Source organism: Anopheles merus, chromosome 2L, assembly GCF_017562075.2.
Source record: "Anopheles merus strain MAF chromosome 2L, AmerM5.1, whole genome shotgun sequence".
Taxonomy (NCBI): domain Eukaryota; kingdom Metazoa; phylum Arthropoda; class Insecta; order Diptera; family Culicidae; genus Anopheles; species Anopheles merus.
Genome location: NC_054083.1, coordinates 50,940 through 59,354, shown reverse-complemented (window position 1 = coordinate 59,354; position 8,415 = coordinate 50,940). Strand labels below are relative to the sequence as shown.

General features: G+C 41.5%; 2 long non-coding RNA genes across 2 annotated transcripts; both read right to left on the bottom strand.

Moving 5' to 3' along the window:
- LOC121593925 lies at positions 1-1,435 on the bottom strand. Its single transcript, XR_006004866.1, has 3 exons — positions 937-1,435; positions 447-857; positions 1-374 (listed from the first exon to the last, which is right to left on the bottom strand). It is a non-coding gene; the product is annotated as an uncharacterized LOC121593925 (long non-coding RNA).
- A 3,813-nt stretch (positions 1,436-5,248) lies between these two features.
- Positions 5,249-6,769, bottom strand: LOC121594220. The gene is made up of 3 exons (XR_006004918.1): positions 5,871-6,769; positions 5,643-5,805; positions 5,249-5,575 (listed from the first exon to the last, which is right to left on the bottom strand). It is a non-coding gene; the product is annotated as an uncharacterized LOC121594220 (long non-coding RNA).
- Positions 6,770-8,415: the final 1,646 nt, after the last annotated feature.

The following is an 8,415-nucleotide window of genomic DNA, read 5'->3' as shown; positions in this document are numbered from 1 at the left end:
CTAGTTTGCTAAGTTTATTAAAATGTGTTGCTAAGAGTCTATATTTGGTAGTGTGGTTTATAATGTGTTCTGCATAGCAGATATGCTATGACGTGTACATAGCAGATGGTACATGGTGGTTGCAATCACAGACAGGTGGGCAATCAAGTGTATACCTTCCTTAAACACCTACACTCCAAGTATGTCCTTCGTAAACTCCTTAGCAACAGAGCAGCTCTGCTGTGACGTCGGGTGCATAGAGGTCGGCATGTTGTTTGGTATGGTGACAACGTGTAACGGCAGCGCAGGAAAGTTCGCCTGAGCATTGGACGGTACATCGCGGAAAATGAGCAGCCATAGCTCTTGTGCAGAAGGTATCAAAGATCCGAAAAGGACTAAACAAAAGGGAGAGAAGCATATTATTAGTAGAGAAATGGAATAAATAATGTCAATGTGAAAATAATTACCTTTCCTTTTAGTGATAGTATAAACAATTGTAAATTACGGATTTTAAATTGATAGAATAGAACTAGCATTTCACTTTCCTTCGATTCAGCACTTCCTTTTCACAGTCCTGCCATTGTTATAGGTTGCCAAATTTTCCGGATCCTGGCTGCAGCTCACCATCGAAGTATGCATCGTAACGCAGACAAGTTATGCTACACTTCATCCAGCTAACGTCGTGTCGCACTGAGAAATATTGTGGTAACCTTTCTTGCTGGGATATACGGCCAGCATGCTGTTAATAAGCTAAAGTAATCGTATCCTATTACGACAGCAATCAACAGTCCTCTGTAATCCTCAGCAAGCCAGCACACCGCCAAAGATGGTCCGGAGGATCTGCCGGTCGGATACAGCTAAGGCGATTGCAACCGTCGCTGGGATGATCGTGTTCAGGGAAAGAGGTTAACGCTATTAGAAATGGTTTTCACACACAACATATATCTGGCTACATACCTCAAGGTAACCGTGTTACAGTGATTGAAAGTTGGCTCATTTTCGGGTTAAGTTCCGGCAGCATCGAACCCCGATATCGAGATCGAGATGAAACGCTGTTTGTGTCTCCTGCTTAAGCGACTTGTAAAGGTTTACGCGAGCAGGAACTAAATGTAGATTTAGCTTTTAGGGGTAATAATACCTAATACCTAGCGATTTGTGGTTTGGACTATCAACTAAATAATTTAAAAAAATACAAATTACTAAACTATAACATATTAACCAAGTACGACCGGTCCTATGACAGGTGAAGTGGCTTGCGTACTTATTACTTTGATTAAAGTTATTTGTAAGGTTACCACCGTTGCTAATTAGTAAATATAGCTATTGATGCTTATTATAAGAGTGTATAAAAATACAATGGAATAGCTTAATTATAACAAATCCCACAAAACACCTGTTTGCTAGTGGTAAACAAACTGAAATGGTTTGTTTACCTTTTCAGTATGAGAGCTAACCACGTACACTACGATATCATTGATTGCCTGCGTGCGTATGTGAATTTTTAAAAATAACGGTAATTGCAAAGGTAACTGTGGGACGGACAGTGTTCATGAAATGAAAATATTTGAAAACTCATAAATAAAAATATAACGAAAGTATATTTGAGTAAATACATTAATGTTCTGCATTAATTATGAATCCCTTTCAATGTGTATCCGCAATAAATATTATATTTTAAACCAGCTCCTACATTTGCAAATTTAAGCAGTGCTACCGTTGTTCACCCATATCTTAACCCTGGTTTGTATCCCCATCGATATACCGCACACATACACAATATTTGGCGCCACTTGTGCATATTTTGCAAAGCGCAAAGAGGCAATTGAAAATGGCTTACAATACTGATATGCTTTCTGATATTTTTCAGGACCGTGAACAAGCGATCGAGTGGATGCAAAAGCGGGCTCTTCTGCAGCCGGTTCAATTGTGCCCGAGATGTCCAAAGGAAATGAAGCTAACTCCCTACAAAAGCATCGACGGCTACAGGTATGTATGTCCCGACTACAAATGCGGCGGGACCAGCAGCATCCGGGCCAGGTCCATATTTGCCAACCACAAGGCTTCGCTTAGGAGCCTTGTGCGTTGTTGTTACGAGTGGGCCAATGGGGCCAACTCAACTCGTTGTGCGTTGGAGACTGGCCTCTCCCACAACACGGTTCTCTCGTGGTACGATACGATCCGAAGTTTTCTTTGGGAAACATTCGATCGTACACGAGAGAAGATAGGGGGCCCTGGCATGACGGTGGAAATCGACGAAACTGTCATCACTCGTCGAAAGTACAACGTTGGCCGGGTCGGTAGTTCCGGTCCTCAGTGGCTTGTGGGTGGGATATGCCGGGAAAATAAGGCCATTTTCCTGGAGCGTGTCCCGAAACGCTCGCTTGCCGTTTTGAGCGATCTGGTGGTTCGGCATGTTGAACCCGGAACGAAAATTATGACCGATCTCTGGAAAGGTTATAATGGGCTGGAGGAGCTTGGATATCCCCACGAATGTGTCAACCACTCCAGAAATTTCCTCAATCCAGATGATAACAACATCAACACACAACGGATTGAGAATGTTTGGAGATGGTTGAAGGCATTTTTGAGAAAACAAGGCACTAATATTAAAAGCAACATGGACAAATATTTTGCTGAGCATATCTTCCGGAAATGCAATGATGATGTGTTTGTCGCCTTGATAGATGCCTTGGGGAACCAAATCGAACATTTTTAATAATTAGTTTTCTTTTTTTTAAGCAGGTACACTCAAAGCAGATTCTCATTTGGTCCAGAGAAGCTTAGCTGCGAAACGGACCCAAGGAGGAGGTTTTGATGGCACCTTGCTAAGGTGCATTCTACATTTCCCCTCCTTGTAAAAAAAAAAAGAAATTAAATTTTAAAACAAATCCCTTTCTAAGATTTTAAGGCAGCGCAGTTGAAAACATCGATTTTTTTAATCGGGGGTTTTCCCCTACGGTAAGTAATTCTAGATCATAGCGATCGGCTTGCACGAGATGATAACACAATTTCCTTCCTTTCCTAACACTTTCTATTTGCATGCCTCCTGCCGCACGAGCTCGCCGACATACGCGTCGATCCGGTTTTAAGTGGCAAGCGGGACCGATTTCCGCAATCGGTAGCACACCTCACTAGTCGAGGGGGTTTCCCCTGCGGTAAGTATTGATACATCATAGCGATCGGTTTGCAAGAGACAATGTAGGCAGTTTATTATTTTTTTTTATTTTTCTTCCTATTTGCATACCTCCTGCCGCACGAGCTCGCCGACCTACGCGTCGATCCGGTTTTAAGTGGCAAGCGGGATAAGGGATAGATCTAGTATACCGCATACCATCCGACCGATTTCCCCAATCGGTAGCACACCTCACTAGTCGAGGGGGTTTCCCCTGCGGTAAGTATTGATACATCATAGCGATCGGTTTGCAAGAGACAATGTAGGCAGTTTATTAATATTTTTTTTTATTTTTCTTCCTATTTGCATGCCTCTTGCCGCACGAGCTCGCCGACCTACGCGTCGATCCGGATTTAAGTGGCAGCGGGAAAAGGAATCTACAACGCCAACCATCCGACAGTGTTCACGATAAGAAAGGAAACGTCTCTTATCGTGGGGTTTCCCCTGCGGTAAGTTATTTCACATCACCAGTACAAGACGGTAACAAAATTTGTAAACTTAAATGTTTCTTTTTTTTTGCATGTTCCCTACCGCATGAGTTCGTGCTACATGTTGGAATTACACGCGAAATGATAGAGAATCGTTTTTCAGTACACATGCCACAACACACTATCGGTAAGTAACCACATGCTCATTTACTTTTTACTGTATCTCTTATGTTTTTTTTAAACGTTATTTTGTTTGTTTTACATTCTTTTTCATTTTCTAAGGTATTCGTTTTCCTTCATCTAACTGTAAGAAACAGTCACTGCGCAACATCCTACGATAGCCAAGCATATAGACGAAACATTAATGTTGTATCATGCTAACCCGTGACAGGCAAGTGCTCAGTAACTCACGCACGTCCTTCAACGCACACATCATGAAACATCTGGTGAATGAGATTGCTGAGCAAAACACTCACCAAATGGAATAGAATGGATGAGTTAATTTTATGCATCATGTACCTCCCTTTTTGCCTTATAATGTGACCAGTGCCTTATTTTTTTCTTTTGTTTTATGTTAGCATAGGATTAGTATTAGTATTAGTTTGGTTTAATTAGATATAAGATTTTATTGTGCTAATATACGCATGGACTATTGAAACATATAATTATGTGTTTGTTGAGCAACACCATTTGGGTAAAAAAAAAAATACGTGTACTCGTGAGGAAGCACGCACTTTGAGAAATAATTAACATCAGATTTGCTAATCATAAAAACTAAACGTTGTGTTAGAGCGTATGTGAGGCCGTTGTTTGTTACGCTCGTTGTGTTGGCTGCGGTTCTCGGGTCGAACAAAATGCGGACAAGACAATTGGTTATAGACAATCGATCCTAGCACTTGCCGCAGGTGCGTAATCCATAGAACAGTATTTCTTCTTGGTCGCGATCGTTCGATGTTCTCCGCTTGTTCAGCGGATCAATGGTTAATTCAAGCGGTGAGGTGAGCCTTGCGTGTCACTATGGTGCACGTAACTATATATTAACAACATCTAGGAGTATTATTAAGGGCCATGGTTCCGTTATAGTTAAAACCACGCAACAAGCATAAGGAAACTGTAATTGAAATTTGAATCAGTTAACAAATTATCTAATGGAACAGATAATGAAGCTGATTTGGAACTGTGTACACAATCATGCACACAATCGTGACACTATCGCAAGTGTTTATTGCACTATAACGTTATTTACATGTTAAAATTATTCATTATACAAACACAAATATAATTATTGCATCAAATATACTACTCATTTTTTAACTGAAATTGTATAAATATATCGCATTACTCACCAATTAATAGCCTATTTGTTTTTCTTTCGTTTGGCAATAGGGTGTAGTAGCCACATTTGGAATATGTAATGTAATCATATTTTTATTCTACTGGGTTCGGTCGGTTCGATCGGTAACAACATAGGAAAAATAAAATAGGTACACATAATAATATGCACGCACCACTAACAAATACTTTTACTAGACCCGTTCCAAACAGAGTCCAGTGTATGTTTAGTGCACCTTGTATATTGTTCATTTGATTCTGAAAATTTGAAAAAGAAACAAAGATATTAGCATTCTTTACACTTATTAAACGTACAGAAACTATATGTATACTTGCCTTGCGTTATACTGCCGTCAAGATATACCGAGCGGGAGACCGTCACCATCCTACCCGAGCAGGATGACGTTGTACATATTCACGGCTGCGCCATAATGATTTGGTGTGGTATGGATGATACGTGGGAGCTGTGCCAAAAACATCAAACCATTCTCGCCTCCTCCTGGTAAGCTTTAGCGCATTAGCTCCTTGGTGATGTCATCATCTGGTTCCTGCGGACAGTATATTCATTCCTTACAATCCAATATCCCCAGCGACTCCGCAAACGTTGCGACCGAAAGAGCCAAATCTTCTAAACATGTTCGTAGATTTGCACTTGAAGAGGCAACTAGATTAACCAAAAGAGAACATGTATGAAAATTATTGAAAATGTGTGAACGATAAAGAGCCTCCACCTAGTCAACAAATAGCCACATGCGGGTCGCGAGCCGTACTATGCCGATCGTTGTCCTAACCGATCCGATCTGTGTCCTGCCAGCCGATTGGAACGCACCCTCCCCTTCGCTAGAGCCACCGACCGTGCGCCGATAGTCATGCCAGTTGTTGATGAAAAGGTGTCTGTGAACAAAAAAGAAACAAACATGAAGCTCAATCGCACACCCGGAACATACAGTGCATCGCACCACAATAGACGACGCAACTTAACTTCCTAGTCGCGATGGCCGGACACACTCGGCATCGTTACACAGTTTGATCGTGCGCGTAGCGAATATATCGAACGTATGCAGCCGGCTCTTGACCGCCCTCATTCGGCGTGAATGGCTCACCGAGAACCGGCTTCGCTGCCAGCTCGGCCGCGCCGATTGCATCCTGCTACTGCCGCTCGTCAATGCGGTGCACCTCGAGTGCATCGACGACCGGTCCGTGGAACAAGGCATTCACAGAAGATCCAGGAAAACCAGCTGAATCCCATCAGCCGGGAACCAGCAACCTAAAAAAAGCCGGACACCAACCATACCATTTTTTCGATCCTAAAAAAAGCCCAACAACCGGAACGATATTATCCGCACCCTCACCGTCGATCTCACAGAACGAACGGGACGAGTGTTTTCCTGACGAGCTTGCTTCGGATAGTTGTGAAAGTGTTCCACGTACAACTGGTGGGTGATTTTCAGCTTGCTCGAGAACACCTGCACGAACCAGGTCTTGTGGAACCGGCGCAAACACTGCAGCGTGATCAGCGTCATGGCATGCCGTCATGCCATCGTCTCGGTAGGCGTGGTGCGCACCATACGCTTGTTGGTTGCCAACGTATCGAGGAAGGCGATTACGTAGTCCCGCGCTGGCTACATCATGACGGCAAATCCGGCCACCGACCAGAGGGCAGCAAACGTCTGCCGGATGGCAGTGGGCAGATGCTTTTCGATCGTTGCCAACAGTCCACCGAGCACCACGATCGTCACGATGAGGTTGACGAAAAGAAAGCTCGACCGAATATCGAACCACGGGAACTGATGATAACCGCAACGAAATGTAAACAAACCGCCATAAATGAAAACAACACCAATTGAAACTGACACAAAGAGTGTGGAGCGACCCACAGTTCCCAGGTCGCATGTTCGAACTGTCACTGGTTTATTTACAGCGCGGTATTGGGTTTTTACCTTAAATATTATCCAGAGATTATTATTCAAGTCGATCTGTCACACCGGATGTTATAAACGCGTCGCTCTTAGGCCCGTGTCTGTGCTCCATCGGATGCGATTTTATCGGAAGGCCTGTCAAAATTTTATATGGAATTTGACAGATAACGTCGGACGTGCGATTTCGTCGTACGACGGAATCAAAAATTTTTGATTTCGTCGGACGCCGCATCCGATTTTATCTGTCAATCTAAACTCAGGAATATAAACTCAGAAAAGAGTTGATTTTACAAGAAATGTTAGCGCGAAAGTAAACAAACACAATCTTGTTAGAGCCATGGCGAATTCACGTGTTGATGATGAAAAACTTATAATTTTGGTACAGGAGCATCCTTTTCTTTGGGATCTTCGCGATTCGAGGTACAAAGACAATTTTTTAAAAAAGAATACATGGGATATGATCGGAAATCAGCTTCAAATAAACGGTACGTATTATCTTCATCTTGAACGAAAGGGAGCAAGAAGCTTTGCTATCGAGGATGGTCGGGCCTAACACGGTGTTGGTAAAATTGTCACTTGTTACATGGTTTTGTTAGCGACATCCTAAACCCGGAAGCAACTACATCCGAAATCCTAAAGCAATAACATCCGAAAATGTCCAATAGAAAAACTGGAATAAAGAAATACCATCTGCACATTCTATGACACCGGCAAATGGAAATGTGTGATGTTGAGTCCCACTATCCTAAGCAGTTCAGAGCATTTCAGACGCATTTCGCTGGCAGGTGTATTGGTAATAGCAGATTATTTCATTTATTTTATGTTTTTTTAGCCTTAAAGCCTCTGCATGGATTCTTGCATGAGGGACCTAATTTCTATACTAATTTCAAATATCACATCCCTATAAGCATAATTCCATGCAACCCTACCGTATCAATTCATGCCAGCCTACCGAATAATTACCGCAAAACTCTTATGTACGAATTTGTGTGTTCTCATACCATTTGTTCTATAAAAAAGTATAGTTCATGAAATTGCTCCGGATGAAACTAAAGATAGATGTTTTTGATTGCACTTTTTTATTAATAAATTTCACTTTTTATCCCACATGAAATTTTACGAGCCAGTATTGAAAGTAACATCCGAAGAAATGGTGATATTTTGAAAGAAAATGCATTATTTTATTAACACCACAAACTGTAGGAAAATTTCTGCACCACAACCAGCCATTTATCAGGAAACAAAATCATTTTAAAATGTTTTTTCAGTAACTATTTTGAAATAAGAAAAAATTGAGAAAAATATATTTTACCGAAACATGTTTACGTAGATCTATTTCTAGCATTATATTATATCAATCGATGTGATTAAAGAAGTAATTTTTGAAATAATCTCTTAAATCCGTTGCCTGGTGAGATGAATGGTTGTTAGCTCTATTATAATTGATATCTGAAGCCCTTGTGTTTTTAGCTGGATTTGGTAGTGGTTCTTTAAATTCCATACAAATATTGTGTAACAAACATGTTGTTTGGACTATTAACGTGACATGCTCTGGAGTTACTTGTAATTCTGTTTTTAAGCATCG